This window comes from Euprymna scolopes, chromosome 11 (assembly GCF_053919585.1).
Source record: "Euprymna scolopes isolate OS-2025 chromosome 11, ASM5391958v1, whole genome shotgun sequence".
In the NCBI taxonomy this organism is placed as follows: Eukaryota; Metazoa; Mollusca; class Cephalopoda; order Sepiida; family Sepiolidae; genus Euprymna; species Euprymna scolopes.
In genome coordinates, this window is record NC_136492.1 from 94,572,063 (window position 1) to 94,587,478 (window position 15,416).

Below are 15,416 nucleotides of genomic sequence, written 5' to 3' on the forward strand. Positions count from 1 at the left end.
CTTCAGATGCCCCAACTATCCATGCAAGAAAGTTAAATAAAATATGGGGCACCATCTTTTCAGCCTCCTGCAAATTTAATGTTTCTGCTGTTGGCGGCCATAACGAAGGAGGTTTTACTTGTTGAATAATATTTCTCAGATCCATAGCTGTTATGTACAAGTTAGAAAGAGGATTTGAATCTGAGCGTACATGACTTGTTTGTTGGTTTGTGTCATTTTCTGACGACTCTGTTTCACTTGGAGTTGTGGTATGTGTTTCCTCATGGAGTACTGTTTTTTCCTCTACAAGAGAAGACACTGTAATGTCATTTACATACACGATGTCACCTTGTGATCTCATTTTAGGAGTGATGAAGCATAATTGAGGAAATTTTTTCATTAATCTTTGTTTTAAATATCCTGTTTTATATAAATGCGCATCAACTCCATGTGTTTCTTTAATCTGTTTGACAAACAAATCTTTCAATTTTTTAAGTCTCATGATTTCCTTGTTTTCGATAATCCTTGTTTGGACTAATTTCGCAAAGACCTCAAATGCTTTAGCATATGAAGTTTGCTCAGAGTGTTCGGTTTTGGTTGGTTTGGTTAAATATCGAGTGAAGTCACGGTAACATGAGTTATATTTCACTTCGATTGCTACACAATCTTTATTCCTTATTTGCATGAGGAGTGATTCATTTTCATTTTCTTCTGCTGCTCGTTTTAAATTAGCAGCTTCTATTGTCGAACATCTGACAAGTTTTTCCCTGTTTCTTTTGCCAGATCCTTTGCACACTATAGTTTTTACTTTTTGGCATAGTATGCAAACATCTGGTAAAATATGCTCTGATCTAGCTGGCAAAGATGGTCGATCAAAATTGGAACGAAGAACCCGTCTTTTTTTAGCTGGTGGATCATCATTTTCGGCAGTAGTCGCATCAATGTTTTCTTGAGATGGGGACCCTGTAAAAATAAATATATTTAGGAGTTTAATATGCATTTGAAATAACAAAGTATATGGAAAAGTTCAAATTAAAAATATCCAATCATTATTTCATAAATCCAAAACATTTCATTGAAAATTTAAGATTTTTTTTGTATAGTGCTGATAAAACTTCTGTGAAAAAATTGTATGTTATTAATTTACATTCTACAATTAAATCGTCTGGTGACTCCTTATTAATCGGACCAAGGGATGTTTACAAAATCATGCAATATATTTATCATTGGAATTGGTAGGTAAATTCAATATGCAATGCACTTTATTTTACTAGTGAGTTACCACTTATCAAGGCTAAAAGCCACACGAGGATAAAGGTTAATGGAATAGATTGTCAAGTGACTGATTGTGGAAGTGCTAGAATCAAGAAATGGTACCATAGACAGTTGTATCTATATTTAGAATCATAAAAGAAATGAAACATTTCCAGATTAAAACCAATAGCTAAAATTATTGAAATTATGAAAACTGTTAAATAGTAACAGCATTTGGCTAAGAGCAAAGTGTACCCTTTATTCTGATAATACAGGTTATCTTTTGTTTCAGATTTGTGAAGGAGAAATCTTTCTAAACTGAGGCAATTGTAATTTTTGTTCCAATCAGAATACATTTTTGGTGAACTAAATTTTACCCACAATAAAACCCTGTTTTGTATCTATGTTCTCGTGGGGGAGGCAAGTAAATAGAAATAAACTCTAGTTTTTTTTTTTTTGTTTTCTTTACAAGTGAAATTTTCTAAAACAGATGCCAACTTTTATGTACATATTCAATTGTTTGAAAAGATATTAATGTAGATTAACACCCTCATTTAAATCGCTCCCTCCCCCGAGAAGAAAAAAGATTGTACAACTTAGAAGTTTACAAAAAAAAAAAAAAAAAAAATTAAAAATCAATTAAATTGAATAAATATATTTTAGAATTTAGAGGTGTTGACCTTTTTTCTAGTGAAGATAAATTCTGTGCGTTTTTTTATTGGGAGAGGAGGGGGTAAATTACAATCTTGGCACTCAGACTTAGGGTTAATGGTAAAAAAAAATTAACAATAGTCTCCAGGAAATGGAGGATGATTTTCCATTAAATTTATATACGAAATGTTACTCTAAATCCATTTTTTCCTACCATAAAATTTTTCATGCTGTTCAGTTCACACGTACTTGCCTAAGTGAATAGAGGGAGTATAAGAAAAATTGTCTCTTTCCAAATACGTATCAATAAAAATAAAAATTATTAAAAGCTTAAACTTACCTTCGAAAACGTTATCAGTATTCTTTTCTAGTTTTTTCTGAATTCTTTCAATTTTCTGATAATCCGTGAAACGTGCATAACAAGTTTGGTGAAACCCAACACGAGGTGGTATTTCAGTTGAATCACAGCTTAAGTCAAAGTTTTTCGCAATTTCTGCTTGTGGTCCATGTAAACCTTTCCATTTTTTAACATATTCTAAAAAGCGCGTCCATGTCTTCACTGAAAAAGATCTAACATTCAATGTTTTAGTTGGAAATATGCACATAACGTACTCTTTTTTGTCTTTGTTTACAAACATTTCTTCTTCACTGGAGGCAGCCATATTGAATTTTTAACTCGCACTACGATGATTGTGATTGGTAGATTGTAAGGAGTAAATAAAAGAAGTATTCTGAATGGCTACTTTTTTGTACGAAGGCAACTTAACAGTTAGCATTTTTTTGTGCATTAAAATTAAAATTATTTATTAATGCACCATAATCTTGCTTGTGAAATTTTTTTCCATGTTTCTTATGATTTTATACATATTATATCCAAAAATCATGCCCACCCCTTTTACATCTCATTAAAATTAAGAATTTTCACTCTGGGCCGACGGCCTAACTGTCGCGATTCTGGTTTTTGTTTTTGTTTCGGTCTGACAGCAATAGCAGAAAGTGTGTCGTTCTTTATTGTGTTTTATTCAATGATCGTTATAATGATTGTCGTACTTGTAGTGTAGAGGTTGAAAGTGATTACAAATTCTTTAATCTTTCCATTACAATTTCTCATTCTCAGGGTTTTGCTTATTTTAAATCTAACCAAAAGATTAGTTTTAAATCAATATTTAAAATGATGTAAACATCACCTTTGAATGTTAACATGTTTTACATTCGATGATTTCTGATGACTTTACATTGATTTTGAACACGTTAACTGTCCATTAGAAAATACATTTTGATTTAAATGTTAATAGCGAGCCTCGTAGTTTATCTAAGTATGTATAATGTTTACAACAGCCATTCATTGTTATGGATTTACATTTATAAACAAATAAATACAAATAAATATAATTTTAAAATGTGAATATTCAGAATGAAAAATACGTCTGATGTGACGTCACGAGAAGGAGTATAAATAGAACTCACTGACAGAAGTTCGGGACTCTTCAGCAAATAGCAAATCTGACGACGTGGAAGAGCAAGAAGAAAAAAAGTACTCAAAGCCAACAGCAACGAGTTACTAAACTACAGACAGCGAATACAAACAGGGGGGGAAGTACTCGAGGTCAACGGCAACGAGTTACTTAATTACGAACAACAAACGTGGAAAAAGTACTCGATGATACCAGTAAGTAATTACTAAAAAAAAAATGCTCAAAGTCAACAGAAACGCAACAGAAAATTTAAAAGTTGAAAAAAAAAAATGAAAGAATAATTATTTCAGAAAATGGCTCTCTCCATTTATAGCGTTCGAAATAACAGACGATAAGCGACAACTATCACTCTTGCGATTTTACGGAGGAAACAAACTAAAAACATCATTCAAATCTAATCACCGTAGATACCAAGTAGAGCCTACATACAACAACAAAGATAGCCCTGGACGATCATTTTATACAAAAAACAAATAGGTTCTTTGAGCGTCATAAATTCCGGATGCTTAGTTAAGAAAACGGAGAGTCAACCGATGCCTACGTCACCCGTCTATGCATGCAAGGAGCAAAATGCAACTTCGGCGAATACAACCTGGATGAGCCTATAGTGGCCCAGTTAATAGAAAAATGCACCTCAAATAAATTACGTCGTGCGTATTTGAACGAAACAGATTTAACCGTAGAGGAAACATTCGAAGAGCATTTATATTTGAATCCACTGAAACACAGGCGTATAGAAGGGAATGTAAGGGGGCACTCGAATATCCACCAAATTAAAACATCAACTTAACAGTGTGTATAGAAAACCAGCCAGAGACACCAGTAGCCCTTTGAAACCATTGATAAAATGCTACCGTTGTAACGGCTCAGACCACTTACACGGTCAAACAAAATGCCGAGCGTTTGGGGAGAAATGTAATTACTGGGGAGTAATAACTCACTTCGAAAAAACACGCTTGAAGAAAAAGAGTAAATGGAAAGCATACATGGCAGACGGACATCAAACCGTCAGGCATGGGATTTTAAGGTAGAACCTATTAGTTCATCAGAGAGCGAAATCTTCCACACCGACGACGTACCAATCAGAATATTGATAGTTTCGGGAGCAGACATCAACCTCATCCACAGCAAAACATTTAAAGAAATCCCTAAATTACGGCCAAAATTAACATTAAAAGATACAAGCTGTACACCAAAAGCCTTTTTTTTTAATTACATTTCACACCAAACAAGGCACATTGCCACTTTGGTGTAGGGGGCTACTATCAGGGCCAGCAACTACTGGGGAACTATGTAGGGATTTGGGCAGCAAGATGTCGGTTCACGTTGCACTTGAACTTCTGCATGTCAGTACAGTTAGGGAAGCAGGATCCTGGAATGGAATTCCAGAGTCTAGCGGTTCTGGGGAAGAAACTACTGGAGTAGAAAGATCTTTTACATCTAGGGATCTCTACTGTGTGGGGGTGGGATTTAGCTGCCTGTCAGGTTTGTCGAGGGTGTCTGCGTCGTGGGGGCACAAGTGTTTGCAGTTCGTCAGAGCATTTACCATTAAAATACTTGTAGAACAAGCAGAGGGATGCAACGTTTCGTCGATGGGACAGAGGCTGAAGCTTAGATGCCAGTTCAGGGCCTATCAGATTGGCGACTCTCTTTTGAACCTTGTCTAGGAGCGAGAGACTAGTAGTAGACGCACCAGTCCAGATGTGACAACAATACTCCATACATGGGCGAATGGTGGCCTTATAGAGATACAGGATACTTTCAGGTGTCAGTAGTTTTCTAGCACGGTAGAGAGAGCCTACCTTTTTCGCAGCGACCCTGGCAATGTTTTCAATATAATTACTCCAGCTCATGTTTCCTGTGAACGTTAGGCCAAGCAGTTTGAAAGATGTACTCTCAGACAGGGAGTCACTGGCCATTGCTATTGGTGGCAGAGAAGGTTTCTTGTAGTTATTGAAGGAAACCAGTTTAGTCTTGGCAGCATTGAATGTGGCTATCAATTTATGTCCCCATTCCATTACAGATTGGAAGTCATCCTCTAGTGTTTTTGCCATTTCTTTAGATATGTGTTCATTTGTTTTCCTGTCATGCCTTTTATAGAGTGTAGTGTCATCGGCATATATACCCATCTCAGAGGCAGTTTTGTCGGGGAGGTCATTAATAAATATCAGGAACAATAGAGGTCCAAGGATAGACCCCTGACGCACTCCCGCATTTATATCACACTGTTTAGATGTTCGACCGTCGAGAACAACCTGGATTTTTCTCTTATCTAAGAAGGATTTAATTATGCTAAGTATTCTACCAGTGATACCGTATGATTTAATTTTCCTGAGGAGACCCTTGTGCCATACCCTGTCAAAAGCCTTAGATATATCTAGAGCTACCGCTCTGCCCTCCTCCGCTTTGTCCAGTGAATGGTATATACGCTCAGAGATTACAATGTCAGCTGTGGAACGGGCTTGTCTAAATCCATATTGTTTGTCAGTCAGAAGTTTAGCATCTGTAAGGTGCCGGACTAGAGCATGGTTAATTATGGTCTCAAATATTTTAGCGAAAAGTGGGAGGAGGCTAATGGGGCGATAATTTGATGGATCAGTTCTTTCGCCAGAATTCTTGAATACTGGTACCACAGAAGCAGTTTTCCAACAGCCTGGAAAGCATGATTCATTAAGGAATTTGTTGTAGAGTTTGGAGAGAACTAGAGCTACTTTGGCTGAGCACTGTTAGCGGGGGAATTGTTTATTGCCCATTACTTACTACACTGTTGTAGATTTTCCAGAAGTCACGATTTCCTGATTTTTGTGCTTCGATGCGTTTTTTAGTGGTTTCAGTAAATTCTCTCTTAGCTATGAGAATATGAGAATATTTCAATACCACTAAAAGGTGAATTTTTTGCAACGCTAACAAATTGTCCCAAAAGAATAGCGCACAGGTGAAAGCAATTAATACAAATATTACCCCAAAATCAGCAAAAGAAATTCTCAAGCAACACTTACTCTCACTAGAAGGATTAGGAAGAATGAAAAGCTTCCAACTTAAAATTTGAATAGATGATAATGTTACACCGGTAGCACCACCACCAAGACGGACATCATTTCATATTCAACAAGCAGTAGAGGGGGAAATCAGGGAAATGCTAAAACATGATATTATTGAACGAGTGGAAGGACTCACTTCGTGGGTCTCACCATTAGTAGCAGTGCCAAAACCAAACGGAGAAATTAGAATATGTGCTGACCTACGCTTGGCAAACAAAGCAATGAAAAGTACTCGCTATCAAATACCAACAGTTGAACAGCTACTGAGTGAAATCGGCAACGCAAACATTTTCTCAAAAATCGATATAAACATATATATATATATATATATATATATATATATATATATATATATATAATATATATATATGTGTGTATGTGTGTGTGTGTGTGTTGGTGGGTGGGTGTGGGTGTGTGCGTCCGTGCGCCCGTCCGTGTATGTGTGTGCGTGTGTGTGTTACATATAAAATTATTTTTTCGAATTTTCTAGACTCAAACATAAGTAGTAATTAAGTTAATAAATCAAACATTGTTTCCGATTAGCATTCTTTTATTAATTATTATTCTAATCTGTTATTAGTAATACAATAATGTACTTAGCTAAAATAAAAAAAAACAAATCTTTTCCTTGTACGGACGAATATTAATATAAACTATTTTAAAATATAACTTAAAATAATTAACTACATGACGAATAATTCATTTTCACCCAAAAATTATAATAGAAGTTTACATCTTTATGTTTAAATATGTCTAAACAAAAATTGAAAACTAAAATTACTTCATTAGAAATTCCGGGTACGCCCAGCTGCTATATATATATATATATATATATATATATATATATATATATATATATATATATATATATATATATATAGTTCTATTTTCAATAAAAACTCAATAAGGATTTCTTATTAACCTATGCCTAATTTAGTACAAAGTATCTAAACTTCTAATAACAAAAAAATTAAATCAACTAAAAAAATCCCTTTCCCAATTGAACCCAAAACTAACTGCTATTGTAATAACAAACATCTTTGCCCACTCAATAATGATTGCAGCCATAAAGATGTTATATGTTCATGCACAATTACAGAGATCGCACGCAATCCTCCAATAACAGACACTAATATTGTCATTAAGTTATCCCTCTTCCCATCCCCCATCTGATATAGTTACTAATCCAATATACCATTCAAAAATCCCCCCTATTTACAATCATACAACTAGCAATAATAATAATAATAATAATAATAATAATAATATTTCTCCTAACAGCCATCCTAACACTAACAACACTCATTATCCTCTCTAAAACAGTCCTTCTACAATCATTGTTCCGCCCTTTGTTCATCACAATGAACAAAATGCAAACTATTTCACCAGTACAAATCAGCAAATTAATATTAATTTCAGACCTCGAGCTGTTCATAAATTACATACATATATCGACGCTACTTCAACATTAATTAAGAAAAGAATATCAAACCACACTTCTTCTTTTAACAACCAAAATTCTAATAATAACCAAGGAACTTCTCTAATCACTTTAATTAATAAACTTAATTCTAACAATACCCCCGTCTCAATCAAATGGACTATCCTAAAAAAAGGTTAAGTCTTATACTCCAGGCACTAAGTCATGTCGCCTCTGCACAACCGAAGCTATAACTATAATTACTTCCCTTCAAAGTAATAATATAATAAAATTTAAAAACGAACTAATCTCCTACTGCACACATAAGTCCAAATTTAATTATGTTTTTTTTTACAAGATAGCCAACCACTTATCAAGGCACGGAAGCCACCCGAGGATAATGGTTATTGTGTGTACAGTACGTTAGTGTTGGAGATTTGATAACGTGTCTTACTTAAGGAGGCGGTTAATCAGGAATTTGTTTACATTGGACTTGAAGACATCCAGGTTGTAGTCAGGTGGGAAACAGGCAACTGGAACAGAGTTCCACAGGCGTGCACTTCTAAGAAAGAAGCTTTGTTCATGGAATATACGTTTTACTTTTGGCACAGATAAGGAGTAGGGAAAATTTTTTACAGTGGTTTCAGCTAGGCGGGTGTTGATCGTGAAAGATTGGGGAGGGGGACCAGAGATTGGAGTTCAGATGAGCACCTGCCATGTATTACCATAAATTGGTAAATTTGAAATTACATTGCTATTAAATTAACCTTTCAGATATATATATATATATTTTTCTATAACGTTATTATCTTCTCTACATACTTTCTTAGCAATTTATAACTTTGTAATTTTCATTGTAATTCTTTATTGCTTCTTTGTTTGGCCGGTTTTACATCTGCAATCTCCGTTTTAGTGTTTATGTGAATTTACTTACATTCTTACTTGCCTTATTCTTGAATTTGCAGATACCGGTCATCTACTCCCCTTATTTTGTTTTTTAAGTCTTTATTAATTTATTTACTAATCTATTTACTTAGATGTATGTGCATATATGTGTGTGTATATATGAGTGTATTTGTTGTGTGTGTATATATATGTATATGTGTATTGTATGTATTCATATGTATGTTTGTATGTACGTATATACATGTGTATGTATTTAACTTAATGAACCCTTTTTCGGGGTCAACGGCCAACTAGTATATTTGTGTGTATATATATATGTATTGGGGTGGAGAGGGCTACCGTAAGCCGTAGTGAAGGCAACCTTCTAGGAGAAGCAAATCTCTGATTTAAAAAACAATAAAGCGGAAGACCATTACCCGCATTAAGCTGGTCTGCAGTTTGATATGTTGCTGGCTATCTTGCTCTTGCTTGTTGCTGGATCTCAACATTTTGAACCGAGAGAGAGACTTAGCTGTCGTACAAAGCTAAGACTCTGTAACATCATCTGTGTATAGATACTCCCTCAGGCATTTGGGCTTATAAATTTTAAATGTCTGAGGGAGTGGCACTCGTCTGACAAGACGTTGCAATCATCATGTATTTAACTTACTTTTCTTCTCAATTCATTGGTGTCGTATAATAACTCCTGCTGATAATTTAATTCTTAAGTAATAACTTGTACATTTCAGTTGGCCCCTTTTTTGCTTAAAATTTGGCGCCTTTTAACGTCATCTTGTCTGGGTCATTTTGACATTGGATTTTCTATTCTAACATTAACTCAATCACCATTCAATTTTTTTCCTCTTCAGTCATTTTTCTTAACTTAGCCCAACCATGACAGTTGAGTTTAAATTTCTTCCATTTCTTTTTCTACGCAATCTTCTCTTTCTTTTAATAATGTTTGAACTCATTCCCTTTTCCTTGTACCCATCTGTGAATTATTCCACGGATTTCTGCCTTTTGGGTTACTTTGGACCATCTTCTAATTACGCGATTCCCTTGGATTTTACTTGTGGAAATGGAAATTTAACTAACTTTTTTGGATTCTGGATTTTTGGATTTTACCGCTATTGGATATTTTACCCTCCACCAGACTATCCATTCACGTGAAATAACTTTTTTCTTCACCCTATTCCATCTGCTTCACTTTTTGCTACCAAGTAAGACCTATGACTTACTTTTAGTTTCGTTTAATACTTTTGCAAGCAAAATCCGATCCCGCATTTTGCTAAACCCTACCCTCTGATGTGAAGGAAAGTATTTCTTTGAAACCCAGCGGATTTAGGACTATTCACTTATTTAGTTCTTCCTTTTTAAAATTAAATATGTGTTTAACTCTTTTTTCAAAGTATTTTAACATTTTTTATTAACTACTTGTTCTCATATATATATATATATATATATATATATATATATATATTTTGACGATATATGTGCGAAAATGTTTAGGCTGTAACAATATTAAGGCTAAATATTTCAGGACTGATCAACAATGATATTTATATCACGGTTGACGTTGTGTGAACAGATTTAATCTAAATAAAACTACAGCCGAAACACATCGGTTCATATGTAGCCAAAATATTTGTATAAATAAAAATATATACAAAAAATATAGAAGTACTTTATATTAAGCACTGTTTACTAAACGTGTAAGATTTATGAATTGTTATTTATTTATGAACAATGAATAACACGGATTGCAATATGTACTAGATGAATACTCTTACAGAAGACCTTCCTCCACTTTCATACTTTATGATGATGAAACATGTATTGATACTAAACTTTATGTCTATAACTGTATTCTAATGCTGATTATCGTTCATTATATCATTTGATTAAAAAAATGTAAATTTTACGTTTAAGCAGAAGACGCCTTGAGAAGAAACTGAAATCTATGAAAGTTTGCGTCATGACTATAAATAGAATGGAATGCAAATCTGAAAGATTCGAATTTTTAAATGTAAAATTGTGTCCATATTATATCGTCTGAAATCACTTTAAAATACCTTAAACACTGCAATCTGAGGAATATACAGTAACTGGCCTCTAATAACTATTGTTAACATTTCTCAAAACATCGAATGTATCTAAATTTTAGACGAAAGGAGTTTACCGTCTGATTTACCATCTTTTAATAAAACTAATGGAAGTACAAAATTGACATTTTACGTTTAACAGCTGTGTTAAAAATCAAAGTGATAGGTTAATTAGTTTATTAGAGAATCAAGTACAGATATACGAACATATACTTATACCTAACTTTAAATAATCGATAAGAAAGAATAACGAAAATAGGGATCTTCATCTAATACCTTTCTTTCTTCCTACCGCAAGTGATCAATACAAACGATTTTTTTAAGACGACCTGTTCTTGTCATAAAATAGCGTCACAGTATAAGTGCTCCAGGTTTGTCTTCGACCAACCGAGTGCAGGTGACTTACAACTCAAAACAGTTGCTGAACTAATTAGTAACCCTTCTCAAAAGTTGTGAGCGACAAATAAAAAAACTCTCAACGACTCTGAATAGAATGAAAATATTCGGTCTTTGCCTGCAGACTTTCTCTCTTATTATTTATCTCTCTCTTCCTCTCTCTCCCCTCTCTCTCTCACTTTCCTCTCTTGATCTATCTGGTCATCTCTCGCTCTCTATTACCTACGCACACGCATACACATTCAAAAGCAAGCAAGCATACAAAAAAAAAGAAAAGAAAAATCAGAAATTGCTATTACTAGTTCGTTTTTTGAAGATATATGATTTTTTTGAAAAAATTTTTTTCGCCGTATAAGTCGTTAACTTAGCAGAATAGGGTAGATTCGAATAAGACTTGCTGATTAGATATCTCTGTCAGCTGACAATAATTACGTTATTCATCCTTGTGTGTTCAATTGCTGAAAAGCAATGCACTTATATTTCTCAACTATAGTTTGACTTATTTTTATTGTGGATGTTTTATTAGAAAAATCTATGATATAAATATCAAACGTCGGTTTATGTGTGTGTCTGTGTGTGTGTGTTTGTGTGTGTGTGTGTGTGTGTTTGTGTGTGTGTGTGTGAATGTATCTCTGTATGTATGTTTGCATGTCTCGCTAACGCTTTTGTCACTCGCATCGAACCAGGTCGAGACCGTTACCATATGAAAGAGCCATCCCTTAGCTGCATAATATGTGAGAATTAGAAAAAAAAGGTTAATTATTTCGTATAGAAATAAAGTTTAAAACGAAGGGAGGGTCAGTAAAATTGTCTTTTCTAAATGACTTCTAAACGATTGCGCATGCGTCAAGCGTTATTTTTCAATTAGTTTAACTAAAAGATTTTCCAACGTAATTCCGACATCAGCTTTGTGGTCCAGTGATTTAGGAGGTTACCTCCTAAGCTATAGTTTTAACTGTCGCATACACGTTCTTCTTCTGGATGGGAGTTTTACACGGACTTCATTTTCTGGGCGATTAAATTTTCGTGTTTTTATCCGTCCTTTCCTTGCAATCTCACTATACTTTTTAAAGGCGTTATTTCGAAGGCCTGTAACGTCAAAAGTTCGCCGTGGAGTCGACGACTAAGCGTTCCAGTTTCGAGCCTGACTACCGCGGTTATTTTTATTTTTTATTTTTTGGCGCTCGAATGAGTACTCGCTGATTCTTTTTTTTAAAGGATGTTGCTAATTTTTTTGTTTCTTTGCGCTCGCACGGGTACTCGATCGACTGAATAATTTTTCTTTTAGGACTGGGTTGTTCAATAGTTTTATTACACTACCTTTCCACATCCGGGAAACGCTTGGTACCCCCGCTAGTCTGTTATATAAAGAAAAGTCGTCTGTGTGCTATTGTGTGTTTGTATGTCTGTCAAAACCTTTTTTACAGCCGCACCCGACCGTGTGGAAACCGGTACCATCTGACAGAGCAATGCCTCAGACGCATAATATGTGAGCATAATAAAACTAATTAATTCTGTGGAGGGTAACTGGGCAACTTTTGGAAGGGGAGGGTCTTTTTATGTGTTGTGTTTTTCGCAAGTCATGCACGCATATTATACTCTAACTGTTTAAAATGCTGATTTTGCAACCTCATGACGTCATAAGCACTGGTGACCGTGTGGGTAAATGCGTTTGTCCTGAACGTTTTGCCTTATTCCCTTCTTTCACGTTTCATGTTCGAGCCTGGCCGACGTGACTCATGTTTTTGCGGTCGCACGTGCACTCCCTGCTATTTTGATTGAAAGAAAAGTTGTTTTTATTTATTTTTTTTTTGATGGGGGGGGGCGAAGTTTTTCCAGCATACGGACAAAATAAAGTTCTCAATATCCAGAGAATAGTTACTTTTCTTCGTATCCCTACTGCCAAAATATCTGGCGGGGAGATTGTCACGTACTTCTTTTTTTGAAATACATATTCTTGTTTTTATTCGTTCTTTTATTTATGAAATTGTTGTGGAGTTAACCATGCAGTTGACATATAATAATTAAAAACTGCTCATTATCCTTAGTATAGCAGCTGTGTCCAAACGGAACTTCATGTTGACTAGGACAACACTGTGTATTCATACCAGTATGATATAAAATACTGAACATCTGTTTCTTTTAAATATACTAGCAAACATATTCTCATTCCGGTCACATCTATTTGCTAAGCTGGAAGAATTACATAATTTTGAAAGAACTATATACAATAAATAATTAAAGTAAAATAAATTGGGTTGGGACAATTAAAATAATTTCGAAAGAATATAGTTATATTGCTTGGAATAAAAAGAATATAAATTGACTTATCAAACTTTGATTCTGACTAAGTCATTTAAATTTGCTTTTGTTGTACTATGTTATTGACAACATAAAAACGTACCTCTTTATAACTTATTTGAAAACATGATATATTCTTGCCCGGACAACTTAAACAACGGAAGCATTTTTTAAATATGACGAAAAAGAAATCAAAATCGTCAAGGAGAATAACTCATCTTTTGTTGAAGAATATAAAATCAGTTATCTTTCTTGAACCTAAAAAAGATTTTTTTATGTTTGTGTAGTGAATGTCCATACCTTAGTCGCGAACAGTGATAACCTAGTGATAATCGTAAATATGAGCCTAAACTTCTGATCCAAGTTGAAAAGTCATTGCTCAAAATGATGACACACTAATAAACGACCTAACTGAGAATCCATCAGAGATAACATTAGGGACGTACGAGGAAGTAACATCTTTTATTTTATAACAGTACGCAAATGAGGTAACTGAATCGTCCAAAGCAGGTGCAAAAGCACGTGGAAATTCTGTAGCAAGCCCTACTCTCCACAATGGTTTCCATCAACATGTTAAGTTATTATTGTGTAGTCACAGCAATCATTTCAGAAAGATCCAATACGAGTTTTACATTAACGACACGTTTAAACTTGCAATATTTAATTAAAAACACAAACACATTTAACAAAATTCACTAATACAACTAATAATTTCTATATCTTAGAATATAATTCACGTGAGCAAAATTATTTACTTAAATGCCTTGTTCTCCTATTTCTAGATATCAACGATGTTTAGGAATAGGCAAACATCAATTTCCATTATTAGTTTTTGGTTCTGTGTGCTATTTTTAGTCATATTATGCGCTAATACTGACCATGAGCTATTAGTGTGTCATCTCTGTAATATGCCGCCACAAATTTGGGCCTAGCTTGAATAGAACAAAAGTAGTTTTCTATTTATCGTTTGTTACAATAAACTATGTGTGGGTGAAAAGAGCGTTGACTACTCGTCCCTCTTCCTTAAGGCCAACTGTGACGTATTAGTTGTTCAGTTATTTGGGGGTCAAAACAAAAAAAAATTCAAATTCTTGTTAACAAATGAAGACACGAAAACACAAAAAGTAATTCTCATCGTTTACATTTTTTATGTAACTGCCTAAAAACCTTTCTTGTTCTCACAAAATTCTTATTTTATGTATCATATGGTTTTAGGACCCCCTTGCAGCGAAAGCTAACGCTGAGGGCATTCTATATGCCAATGAAAAAATTAGCTGTCATATTTTAGTCACCAGCTAGTATCTATATAATTTTTTTTTCATTTCCTTAATTAAACTATACTTTACAATGATTTACTTTTCAAATCTATCCACAACAAATAATATTGTGACATTATATTCGAATTATTCCACTGTATTCTTAACTAAATTACAAGCTTCAACTAAATTCAGTTTCGTAAATTGTAGTAATTCCCCGGGGAGAAATCTCGTTTTCTTTTGAATAATTTCCGCATACTTGATCCTTTAATATTTCTTAAATATAGCTAAACTAAGCAAAACACCTTTCGTACTTATCCTTGAGTCACAATTTGATCGATTTCCATCGAGGAGAAATTTCTGTATAATTATGATCCCCAATAAAAACCTAACTGACAATCATTCCAATATTTATAGAGATGCTTTCCCTTTAATTCGACTTTTCTCCAACTACCGGCTACAGACCTCAACTGAATTTTACCGTTCAGCGACGCCCTTACGTAAGCTGTGCTTTACAATATTTTTTTATTACCGTTCGAAATCATACAAACATTTATTGATGAAAATCTGGCTTTTATAGTAGAAAATAACCTATAATTATCTTTATCTCCCATGAATACAAGTACAGTCCAATAATGGAAATAGTTTAGTATATC

At 34.2% G+C, this 15,416-nt stretch overlaps 1 protein-coding gene across 4 annotated transcripts in view; it reads right to left on the reverse strand.

Annotated features, from left to right (window-relative positions):
* Positions 1-15,416, reverse strand: part of LOC145287971 (QRFP-like peptide receptor) — a 578,499-nt gene that overhangs the window by 12,798 nt on the left and 550,285 nt on the right. The gene's annotated exons all lie outside the window — the stretch shown is intronic.